The sequence below is a fragment of the Protomyctophum parallelum genome (assembly GCF_964188405.1).
Source record: "Protomyctophum parallelum genome assembly, chromosome: 17".
Lineage (NCBI taxonomy): Eukaryota > Metazoa > Chordata > Actinopteri > Myctophiformes > Myctophidae > Protomyctophum > Protomyctophum parallelum.
Genome location: NC_139719.1, coordinates 27,202,057 through 27,214,556, shown reverse-complemented (window position 1 = coordinate 27,214,556; position 12,500 = coordinate 27,202,057). Strand labels below are relative to the sequence as shown.

The 12,500-nt window shown below is 44.4% G+C and overlaps 1 protein-coding gene across 2 annotated transcripts in view; it reads right to left on the bottom strand.

Annotated features, from left to right (window-relative positions):
* jmjd1cb (jumonji domain containing 1Cb) overlaps positions 1-12,500 on the bottom strand; it is a 107,777-nt gene that overhangs the window by 56,646 nt on the left and 38,631 nt on the right. For both annotated transcript variants that reach the window (XM_083787026.1, XM_083787027.1), the window contains exon 2: positions 1,445-1,558. The gene's annotated coding sequence lies outside the window, so the exon portion shown is untranslated. The remainder of the gene's footprint in view (positions 1-1,444; positions 1,559-12,500) is intronic.

The window sequence follows — 12,500 nt, the reverse complement described above, 5'->3', positions numbered from 1 at the left end:
CACACACACACACACACACACACACACACACACACACACACACACACACACACACACACACACACACACACACACACACACACACACACACACACACACACACACACACACACACACACACACACACACACACACACACACACACACACACACACACACACACACACACACACACACACACACACACACACACACACACACACACACACACACACACACACACACACACACACACACCACACACACACACAAAATCTATGATTCAGTGGCGAGAGTGCTCAGCTATGAAATTGCTTGGTGGGGAAGACTGCTGCTGCACAGCGTTAGCAGCACACATTGTATTGTCTTATTCTCTCCCCTGATGATCCACGGCAGGAAGCAGCACCACTATGGGTTTCCTGGCCTGCACAGATACAGATACTGTGCACGGACACTTCTTTCCGAAGCACCTCGCCTGACCACGAGTGGATCCTACGTTCTTCTGCTGTATAGTCTACTGGCTGTCGCAGCTGTGAAAAGAATGCATACAGCTCTGTCGTCATGTCCAGAGGCTGTGTTTGTACATGAAGCTGTCTCACACGCTATGGAAACAGGAGATAGACCCCTGACCTCTGACCTCTGTACAGCATGGGCCACATGGCACAGGAACCCTTGCTTCCCAAGGCTACTTAGTCACAGGCTAAAAGTGCTAACTCCTATATAGCATAGAAGTGCATGAGCATGTGTGGTGTGGGCTTGTAGACTTGCCCAAAATACGGATGCCAGGTTGAAAGTAGGGATGCACCGATCCGGCTTTTTGGCATTCGATAGCGATTTCGATACATGGGGGTCCAGTATCTGCCGATACAGAGTACCGATCCGATACCCCCCACAAAGAAACGTAATAACCTATTAAGCTGTATGCCTCACTGTGTGGAGTCTGGAATCATTATTTTGTGTAAGGCAACATCAAGGCTTGACTTAAACATTACTTTCCCAACTTTGTAAAACAAAATGTAACAAACACAGATATAAATGCACTGAATTATTTATTAAATAACTGTGCAACAATTAGACCAGGTTAATGTGTGCGCAGGCTAGCCTGGCTGCATTCCACATGTTATACTGTCAATACTACACTGCTGTGTCACAGAGGAGGTAGAGTTGTTTTCATACTGTAATTACACATAATTATCGGATCGGATAATGGATCGGCCACCGATCCGATACCCGATCTAGAATTTTAGCCTGGATCGGCGCCGATCTCCGATACGAGTATCGGATCGGTGCATCCCTAGTTGAAAGTAGTTCTTAAAGGTTACAATTATGCAATTATATCTTCTGAGCTACAATGAGAGAAACAATGTTACTGGCTCAGGTCATTCAACTTGGGTATTCTGTGTGTGCGTGCATGTGTGTACATGTGTGTACATGTGTACATGTGTGCGTGCGTGCGTGTCATTACCTGGTATTGTTGGTAGGCTGAGTGGTCGGACAGGAAGTCCAGCTGTCTGTCTAACAGGAACTCCACTGCCGTTACTGACGACAACAGGCTCTTTCCAACCACTGGCTTGAACGACTGAGGATGAGAAGAGGAGAAACAACAAGGTCACCTTCTGTCTCTGATGTAGCTCACACAGACATTCTCACTTTGTGCTGTTTGATGAAGAGGCACGTGTACGCAACTACGCACACGTGGTGTGCACACATCAAAGACAAAGACAAAGATTTGATTGTATTTTCTATATTACCATGGGGGGAAAACAATGAGATGATATTCTATGTATTTAGCCATTGAGCTATGTCCTGTGAATGGAACACTGCATGTATCTACTGTATATGAACTGGTTGTCGAGTTGATCCCAGAAGGTTCCCAAACTCATTCCTTGGAATGCATTATCCATTCATGAGAATTATGTTATGCGTTTGCCCGAAAGGGGAATGTCACCAATACAAAAAGAATATGAACCTTCCTGTCAAATTGCCAACAACAACTATGCCACCATACAAGATCTGTGCACCATTTCACATGACAACGCTGAGAGAGAGACACACAGAGGGAGAGAGAGAAAGAGAGAAACAGGGATGAATAAATTAATGAGTAGAGGAAGTCTGACAGTTCAAAGGCAGTATACACTTTGATGTTGCCTTCATTCTCCTACTGTACACACATGCACGCACGCACGCACACACACACACACACACACACACACACACACACACACACGCACACACACACACACACACACACACACACACACACACGCACACACAATGATGTTGTGTGTCAGCCTGCAGGCCTGTGCTCAGCTGTTACTGCAGCGATATGACAGAGAGGGGGGAGGGGGGTTAGACAAGGGGAAGAATATTGTAAGCAAGCGAGTAAAAGCAAGAGAGATATATTGGCTCGCACAGCATCTTTGTAACAGCAACGGTGATTGGATCTCTTTGTATAACCGAGACTGTGATTGGATTAATGAACACTAGAACAATTCTATTCAGATGGCAGTCACTGGCATTCTGATTGGACATTATAGCAGCTATTCTGGATGGACATCTTTATAAAGTGTAATTTCCACCAGAGAGCTCCAGACTCTCCCTCTCCAGAGCAACATTATATTAGTAACTTCCTCCCGAGGGGTTCCAAGGCCAGTTTAGAGATACAGTATAAGGCTCTATTTTCGTCCATGCTAAACCCCTTATCCCTAAACACCTTTGCCTTTTTTTTTTTTACTATTTTGAAAAACATTTTTGAATAGTTCAAATAGCCAATCTTCAAGCTCACAACGTATCGATGTAAATCGGCTAGTTGAACTATTCAAAAATGTTTTTTAAAATGGTAAAAAAGGCAAAGAAATTTAGGGATAAGGGGTTTAGCATATAGGGCATAATCCCGCCATCTAATGCTTGGTCTGACCTGGGCTCTCCTCCCAATGGGATGTGCATCGAGGACCTCCCTAGGGAGATGCTCGAGAGGCATCCTAACCAGATGCCCGAACCACCTAAGCTGGCTCCATTCCAAGCGAAGAAGCAGCGACTCTACTCCGAGTCTGAACTTCTCACCCTATCTCTAAGAGAGATGCCAGGCCAGCTACCCGTCGGAGAACACTCCTGATTATTATCCAACCAATCTTTCGGTCTTGACCCACACTTCATGACCATAGGTGAGAGTAGGAACGAAGATTGCTCGGTAGACAAAGAGCTTTGTCTTCTGGCTCAACTCTCTCTTTTCGTCACAACAGTGCGGTACAGCGACTGCAATACCGCCCCTGTCGCTCCGATTACATGTCGCTTGACCAAAACAATGTATTTCCTTGTACCCTATTGGCCTGAATATAAGACTATGTTTTTTCCAATGGAAATATCCAAAAAAACTGGGTCGTATTATAATCGTGGACTATGCTGTGAGACTAATACACTAATAAATCAGCCTTTAAAGCTGTAAATGTAAATTTTCACAAGGCTTTAGGGTGAGGCACTTTAAAAGACAAGTTTGCGCAATGTAAATGTGTATTTACACTGAGAAGCTTCCTATGTTAAGTCAACATGTTGAGTACAAAAGTCAAGGTTCACTGGCAGCAGGTTTGATCTGCTACCAAGAGGAAGTACAAGTTTAGAGATCAACAAAAGGGGGAACTAGTGTGTGTGTGTGTGTGTGTGTGTGTGTGTGCACCGTGGTTACGTAACGAGGTCGGTGTGGTGATACAAAGCGTTGTGTGAGTGAGAATGGTGACTGCTGTGACCTGCACAGCCTCAGTAACACACACCCAAGGTATTTGCAGTTCACGTGTGTAAGCAAAACATGATACTCTATCTGTCAGGCTCTGTGTCTGTCTCTCTGTCAATATGTCTGCCTTTTTCTCTCTCTATCATGTTACCCATTTAAAGTGCCCCCCCCCCCCCCCCCCTCTCTCTCTTTTTATTGAATAGAACGCCTGACCTCAAATGTGGTCTGGTATCTAGCCTATATGTCTTTGGATAAATACATGGGAATTTGTTTTACAGGCCCGACTCTCTACAGAAGACTTTTACATTGTGCTCAATGATGACTATTATATCATTCATGTTTTAGGCAAAGATTACAGTTACAGTTTATGACATTGTGTCATAAACTGTAGTTTTTTCAGACGTGCTGCGAAACAAAGTTGTAATGAGAATAGTGTAACAAGGCCATTAAGTGTTACGACATCTACAGATAAGATAACGGCAGTTGTGGAAGGCTCACATTTTATCACGCGCGGCCGTGAATAGCTGCCACACTGTTGCCAAATGCTGATCTCTTATCAGCTGTCGAGAGGAAGTGGCGAGTGAGCAGGCCACCCGAGAGACACACGCCCTACCATGCAGCGTGTGTGTCGTGTATTCACTACTATTTGGACATGCTGTAACACCTGGGTATCCAACAGTGTGTCCAGGACCTGTTCGGGGTCCTCACAGTTACTACAGGAGGGCTGCCTGTAAATCTTTGTGTGATATAGGAACTTTAAAACATTTTTTGATCAGGTTTACTGTAAGGTTTAAGGTTCAATGTTTTGAAAAATACACACCTGAATCCAACCATATTCATAGAAAAGATGTAAAGACAATTTAGTCAATGATCTTTGTGTCAAACAAGTCAATGAAGCCATCAATGAAATCTATGAAAAAGTTTAATCTGCAACACAATACTATACAATATCTAGTAAGGGGTCCCTGCCTCGTGTCTCTCTCACCTAAAAGGGATCCTTGGCCTATGAGAAAACATTGAAGACCCATACTGTAACAGTTTCCTTGATGCCAGCACTGCACAGGCAAAATGGACGACCCTGCAAAAAGACAGCTACCGCACAAATACAGGTGCGGCGGGTGCGCGCACGCACGCAGCGTGCCACTGACAGATATGTACAACAATGGCGAGCGGTGGGCGTAGTGCTATACTAAAGGCGAACGGAGGCGGAAACAGATGCACTGTGTGAGAGAGACATTTACGACTGCTGCCACTGGATGTGCTAATGCAAGATCGATGGAGGACAACGATGTGGGACCTCTACAGTAGCTTATACTGCATTGCTAATGTACGATAGATGCATGAGAGACTTCCATTTGACTAATGCATCTGTCCTATACAGTAAGTACTGCAGTCAGTGCCAATTGTAGGACAGATGCACGCAGGACTTACTGTTACTGATGTAACATTACATTAACACTGTTGTAATTGTTTTACCTGCCAATAAAGTATTCTATCTATCTATCTGGACCACAACACATAATAACACTAATAGGACAGCATTTTGGAGTAATTCTACAAAACCGAGCCGTTGTTGGAACCAATGCAGCATCAGTGAAGAATACATGGCAGATGTGCAATAGGGGGACGTGTACATTCTGTACACCAGCAACTTCTGTATGTCCAAACATGGGGTTTTGGGAACTAAAGGATTTTGGGCCAGTAGTCAGGCAAGGAGGAGGTATTTGGAACAGATGTAGAATACTAGCTAAAGCTTCTACTCGGCTACGCTCCATCTGCACACAGACATTTCTAGGGCGTGTAAATTTAGAACTGCCCACACACGCACATACCCAACACACACACACACACACACACACACACACACACACACACACACACACACACACACACAATCCCACAAGGGTCCTTCCACAAACACACAAACACACGCACAAAGCATAAGCAAGAGATTTGAGGATATTTTGGTGTTGTGTTTCAACCACAAGAAGGACTACTGAACAGAAAGCGGCAACGCCAAGACTATGTCATCATGAACAGAGTTCTGGACCAACTGGTAAACATGGCTGTAGCATATACTTCGTGATATGGGAATATGATTGGACCAGTACTGCTGTCAGAAGTAGGCGTATGATTGAAAGGAGTTTGCATTGAAAACCATAAAGAACCAAGAGACTGAAAATTAAGCTTAAGGATATTATTATTGAAAAACACAAAAGAAAAATAAACAACAACAATGAATTCAGATATCAAACAATAACATAAATCAACCCAAAAGTGTAAATCCAGTCATGGTGTGTCCAAAGTCAATGTTCAAAGTCATTCAAGTCAGGGGGAATGTGAGGCAGTTTTTAGAGTGTATGCAGTTATGGAGGGGAAGTGTGTGTGTGAGTGAAGCTGATATCCTACCGTCCAGGTAGGACAGAATCAGGGGATCGCTCTGGGACTAGCTCGCCATTGTGTTCAGGATCATCATGGGGTTGCATTAACTAAGGAAAAAACCTGGCCTGAACACAAAAGAGGCCAAATTAAATATATTATCAAAATAATTAAAGTAGCTGATCTAAAACAACAAAACAGCATAAACCAGCATTTACAAACGTCAAATTATCTTTTCAATTAAAAATGAAAACAAACAAAACAAAACACTTCAAACATTTCAAACAAACAACATTCCAAACAAACATTTCAAACAAACTCACCAATTCAGTTCAAATGCAAAAGCTCATCCAGCTCATCAGTTCAGTTCTCTCTCACCAGTTCAGTATTTGGAGTCTAAAATCAATCATCAGTGTCAGTGTTAATATCATGTATTGTAAGGAAGAGTAAAATGGTAAAATGTTTGCAGAAGGATAGGGATACAGACCTGTCACAGCCAGTGATGTGCACCTCACTGACTGAGACAAAATGGCTGTGCTTTATACTAGGGTGTGGTGATTACTAGGGTGTGGTGATTGCTGATTGAAACTGGTGTTACTGAGTGAGTGAGTGAGTGAGTGATCGGTGTGATGAGCTGTGAACTGATGCAGATGGTACATGTGACCATACTGATGCATACAAACAGATACAAATACAGACATACAATTATAAACCTGGGTTACATCCTCCCCCCCTAAATCCATGCACGTCCCGTTGCATGTTACACGACATGGATTTGTGGGTTGGGGAAGGAACTAGGCACACCCCTATCACTCAATGCATCAGTGTATGCTGTAGACAAACTTTGAAATAAAGATTGAACAACATTTATCAAAGGGTTGCCCAACTGAGAATATTGAAACCTTTTAGGCGCTTGTCGGCTTCTATCTGAACGCCTAAGTGAACTCTCAGCGTCAGGTTGAGTTGTAATGACTGTAGGTTCAGTGGATTGGTCCATTTCAGGTTCCTCAGATATTTCTCCATCCGGTAAGTTTACATTTGGTAAGTTTCCATCCAGTGAGTTTCCATCCAGTAAGTTTCCGTCGGGTTCAATATTGATAGGTTGGTTTTCCTCCACGGTTTCAGGTAAGTGGGTCCTTCCAGTTATTTCAGGTAAGTGTTCTATTTCCACAGGTTCAGGTAAGTGTGTTTCAACAGGTTCCGGTAGATGTTCCATTCCAGTGGGTTCAGGTAAGTCCTCCATTTCAGTTGATTCAGGTGAGTCCTCCATTTCAGTTGATTCAGGTAAGTCCTCCATTGTACTGTGTTCAGAACATTGCTCCTCAATAGTTGTACGAGGCTCAGTCTGGCCTCCAGTATTAGAGTTGTGTTCCACAGTGGGCTTAACTGTTGGCTGAACATGGCTCGGTGAGACCCAATAATTTGAATCCTCCTCCAGTGGGAAGTCTGCGTCAACAGGTTCAGTTTCATTGTCGCCAGGGTGATGACGGGTTCGTGGCCTCCGGACAGAGACAGGCTGAGGGCAGTCTTCCTCTGTTGTCAAGGGAAGAAACCCACAGGGAAGGAGAAGGTCTCTATGTAAGGTGCGTTTCGGCCCAGCTTTGTTCTCTGGCCTTACAGTGTATACTGGAAGATCTCCTGCACGACTGACCACAACATAGATATCTGCTTCCCATTTGTCCGCAAGTTTGTGTTTCCCACGAATGCGTACATGTCTGACTAGGACTCTGTCTCCTACCTCAAGTTCTGAGGTAGTTATCCGTTTGTCAAAACGAGCTTTGTTTCTTTCTGCCGTTTTGAGAGAGTTTCGAGAAGCTAGTTGGTAGCTCTCTTCCAATCGGGATTTGAGATTTTGCACATATTGGGAATGAGATTTCTGCTGATCTCCTCGCACAGGTAAGTTGAAAGCCAAATCAACTGGCAGTCGGGGTGAACGTCCAAACATAAGTTCATACGGAGTGAACCCGGTTACTTCATTGCGGGTGCAATTGTAAGCATGAACTAAGGGCTTCACATATTCTCGCCATTTTGATTTTTGCTTGTTTTCCAGGGTTCCCAACATGTTGAGCAATGTCCGGTTAAACCTTTCAACAGGGTTTCCCCGTGGATGGTACGGGGTTGTGTGACTTTTTTGGATGCCTGAAAATTCACACAATTCTTTGATTAGCTTTGATTCAAAGTCAGGTCCTTGGTCAGTGTGTAACCGTTCAGGTATGCCATAATAGACAATGAAGTTATCCCACAAGCATTTAGCTACTGTTTTAGCTTTTTGGTTGGGAGTGGGAATGGCAAGGGCAAACTTGGTGAAATGGTCAGTTAGTACAAGGATGTCCTTTGTATTGCTGGAATCTGGCTCAAGGCTAAGGAAATCCATGCACACCAATTCAAGAGGGCGTGTTGCTCTTATGTTCACCAAGGGTGCGGCTTTCTCAGGAAGAGCTTTTCTGCGTATACAGCGATCACATGTCTTGATTTTGTGCTCTACAGTTGCAGACATTCTGGGCCAATAGAACCTTGTACGGACAAGATCAACGGTTCGCTCTATGCCCATATGACCCATGTCATTGTGTAAGCTCTGCAAGACAGTTGCACGCAGCTCTTCTGGTAGAACAAGTTGATATGAAATTTGTTCGTTCTCTTGTCTCCTTCGGTACAGGATATCATTTTGCAACTCCAATCTATTCAATTCTCTGAGTAGAAGGGGAAGGTCAGGAAGCTCATTCCTTACAGCTGGAGGAACCTTTTCTCCTGTTTCCAGTTGGAAAATGATTTCACGAAGGCAGGGATCGGACCTCTGCTTCTCTTTAAGATCAAGGTGTGAGAGAGAAGGAATGACAGGTAAGCCGTGTTGATCCTCTTCAACATAACTGTCGGGAATTGCATCAGCGGAAATTGCCAAAGACTCCACAAGAGTAAGGTCATGGGGATCATTCAATGTTCTGACCAAGCTACTTTGACAGATGGCATTGACGACATCGGAGGAGACGTCTTCAAGGGAGCCATCAGCTAAGTGTTCTTGGGTAAACCGGCTAATGCGATCCTTCTCTTTCTCAGACTGGCCCTCATCCAGATACAGTTCATGAGGTCGCCTGGAGAGACCATCGGCATCAAGATTTTGTTTGCCAGCCCGGTACTGAAGCTTGAAAGAGAATGTAGACAAAGCAGCCAACCATCTGTAACTGGTTGCGTCTAACTTTGCAGAGGTAAGTATGTATGTAAGGGGATTACTGTCTGTGACTACAGTAAAATGACACCCATACAAGTAATCATGGAGCTTTTCAGTTACACTCCATTTGAGTGCAAGAAACTCTAATTTGTGAGCTGGATATCTGGACTCACTGCTTGACAGACCCCGACTGGCAAACGCAATAGCTCTCAGTTTCCCATCCTGCTCCTGATATAATGCGGCTCCAAGCCCAGTGGCACTGGCATCAGTGTGCAAGATGTAAGGCTTCTTGGGGTCTGCAAAACCAAGAACAGGGGCAGTGGTAAGTGTTTCTATGAGTCTCTCGAATGCGTCTTGACAGGTAGGTGTCCATCGATCTCCAAAAGGCTGGTGTGGATTGTGATAGTGATCACTGGTTCCCTTGCCCTTTGTAGATTTGCGTGAGGGTGGATATCCTCGAGTGAGTTCATTGAGTGGCTTTACTATGTCAGCGTACCCCTTTATGAAGCGACGATAGTAGCCCGAGAACCCTAAGAAGGATCTCAACTCTTTCAGGGTTTTAGGAATTGGCCAGGATTTTAAGGCATTTACTTTTTCTGGGTCTGTTTCCACTCCATTTTCTGATACAATATGTCCCAAGTATCGAACTGAGGTCTGGAAGAATTTGCACTTCTCCGGGGACAGTTTTAACCCATATTCTTTCAAACGATTGAGTACTCTCATCAGTCGGATTTCGTGTTCTTCCAGAGTGTCGGAATAAATGATAAGGTCATCCAAGAATACAAGGACTTCCCTCAGATTTAGGTCTCCCATGCATTTTTCCATCAACCTTTGGAATGTGCTGGGTGCATTAGTCACTCCCTGTGGCATTCGGTTAAACTCCCAGAATCCCAGGGGTGTAACAAAGGCTGTTTTATCCTTGTCAACTTCATCCATTGCGATCTGGTAGTATCCAGATTTCAAATCAAGCACTGAAAACCATTTGGAGCCGGTTAGTGCTGAAAATGTCTCTTCAAGATTAGGTAGTGCATAGGCATCCTTCACGGTCTGAAGATTGAGCTTCCGGTAGTCTATGCACAACCGTACATCATTGTTTTTCTTCCGCACAACCACGATGGGTGAAGAAAATGGTGATTCAGACTCTCTGATAACACCGGCCTCCAGCAACTCGTTAAGATGTTGGCGTACTGCCTCGATATCTTGAGGATGAATAGGCCTGGCACGATGTTTAAAGGGAGTTTCATCATGGAGTTTAATGCGATGCTTCACCTTGTCTGTGCACCCAAAGTCTAAATCATGAAGAGCAAAGACCTCTGGCATTGCACTGAGCTTGTTGGTGATATGCTCTTTCCACTCTGCAGACAGTGGAGAATCAGCAAAGTTGATGTTCAGCTTCTCTGGGTCTGAGACTGGGGAAGTAGTCACATTGTGTTGTGAAAGGATGCAATGAAAAGCACCAAGTTCTGCAATGACACAGAGCGGGGGAATGGAAATGTCTTTTTCAGTTTCATTTGTGACCATTACAGGAACTTTGTAAGGTGCATTTGAAGGAAGAGTGCTGAGACAACTCTTGACACATAGGCCACCAGGTAAGTATGACTGGGTGGGATGCTCTACAATCACCCAGCAATCTGCAGATGGACTATGGACCTTAGCGGAGCCTTCAAGAATGACACTGTGGCATGCAGGAATGACGGTAGGTGTCTTACTGAGCATTCTCACAACTCCAACACTTCCATCTTGGTTCTGTTGTTGCCGCCGTAACTCAAGTGTTTTGAGTACTACTCGGTAACCATACTGACTGGGTTGATGATGCGGTGTTTTGCCACCAAAGTATTGCTCATAGAGTATGTCAAGTGTATTGGTTCCTATGAGAACTGGAGATGGAGTTTGGCGTACCTCTGGAACAACAAGTGCAAGAGTTGGTACATCAATGTCTGTTCCCACAAAGTCTTTTGGGAATCGAACAACCATTTCTACATATCCCAAATATGGAACAGACTGTCCTGCTGCACCCTCAACCTCCAATAGATCACAGATAGGTTTGAGGGGTTGCTCAGCCAGGTTCTGCTTGTAAAAGGACAGTGGAACTGTGGTTACTTGAGAACCAGTATCCATAAGACAATTGAAATCAATACCAGCAATGTTGACTACTGCTGTGCATCTGGAACCAACTAATCCTTTTGGAAGCTTAGTGACTGAGTTCTTTGCCCTTGACATGTTGAGTTTAGCACAACGTTTGCGGTTAGGCTTAGGACATTGAGCCGTTACAGTCCCCGTTTGTCCCACAACAGGAACTGTCTTTAGTTTAACTGGTCACCGGGGTGTTGTTTCTCCCATTTTTGACACTTGTTATTGAATTGCTTCCTTTTCTCCGCCACGAGTTCAGGGTTTGGGTCATTGTCACACTGTGGTTTGATGTGACCGTCCTCTCCACACCGGAAACAGTATCCGGGTTTTGGTCTGAGACTTGGTGATTTGGACTGTGAGTATTGTACAGGCTGTTTGTGTTTACCAGTTGTATGTGATTTCTTGCTGGTACTAGCTGGCGTTTGACAGAAGGAACCTTTAGCTTTCTGTTGGTTAGCCGTTAGCGCTGCTAACTGAGTTTGAATCTCTGCCATTTGCTTTGTGAGGGCTTTCAGTGTAGCACTCACTCCTTTCTCCTCCTCATCACTTTCATCCTTCTCACTATGGGCAACCTGCCAGTTAGATGCCACTTTCTGTTTCCCAGTACCCAGATGCCGTTTCATGCGCATAGATTTTGCTGCTTCACGATCTTCTTCTGTGCGCAAAAGCAAGAGTAGCTCAGCAAAGGATGGGGGATTTGCTTTCTTGTGTTTCAGTTGAAGCTCTGAAAGAAGAGAATTATCCCAGCATCCTCTACAGAATTGGTTCAGAAGGTGTTTATCTACTTCTGTGACAGGAATGCCACCTCGCTTGACAGTGAGATTCAACGCTACATGAAGACGTTGCAGGTAAGCAGATGGGTTCTCCGCAGCATCTTGAACAGTATCCATGAATTTGGCATACAGTTCGTCGCCATCTTGCACTGTGCCAAAAGCAGAATCAAGCAGTTGCAGATAAATAACAGGCAAAGTGTCTGGACTCAAGTGCTTCACCATATCTGCAGCTGGAGGAAGAATGCTTTCAAGGATCTTTCTGGATCTCAGAAGATCAGACACAGCAGGATCCTTCATTAGTAAATCAACGCTGAAGCGCCAAGCATCATAGTCAACTTCATGAGAG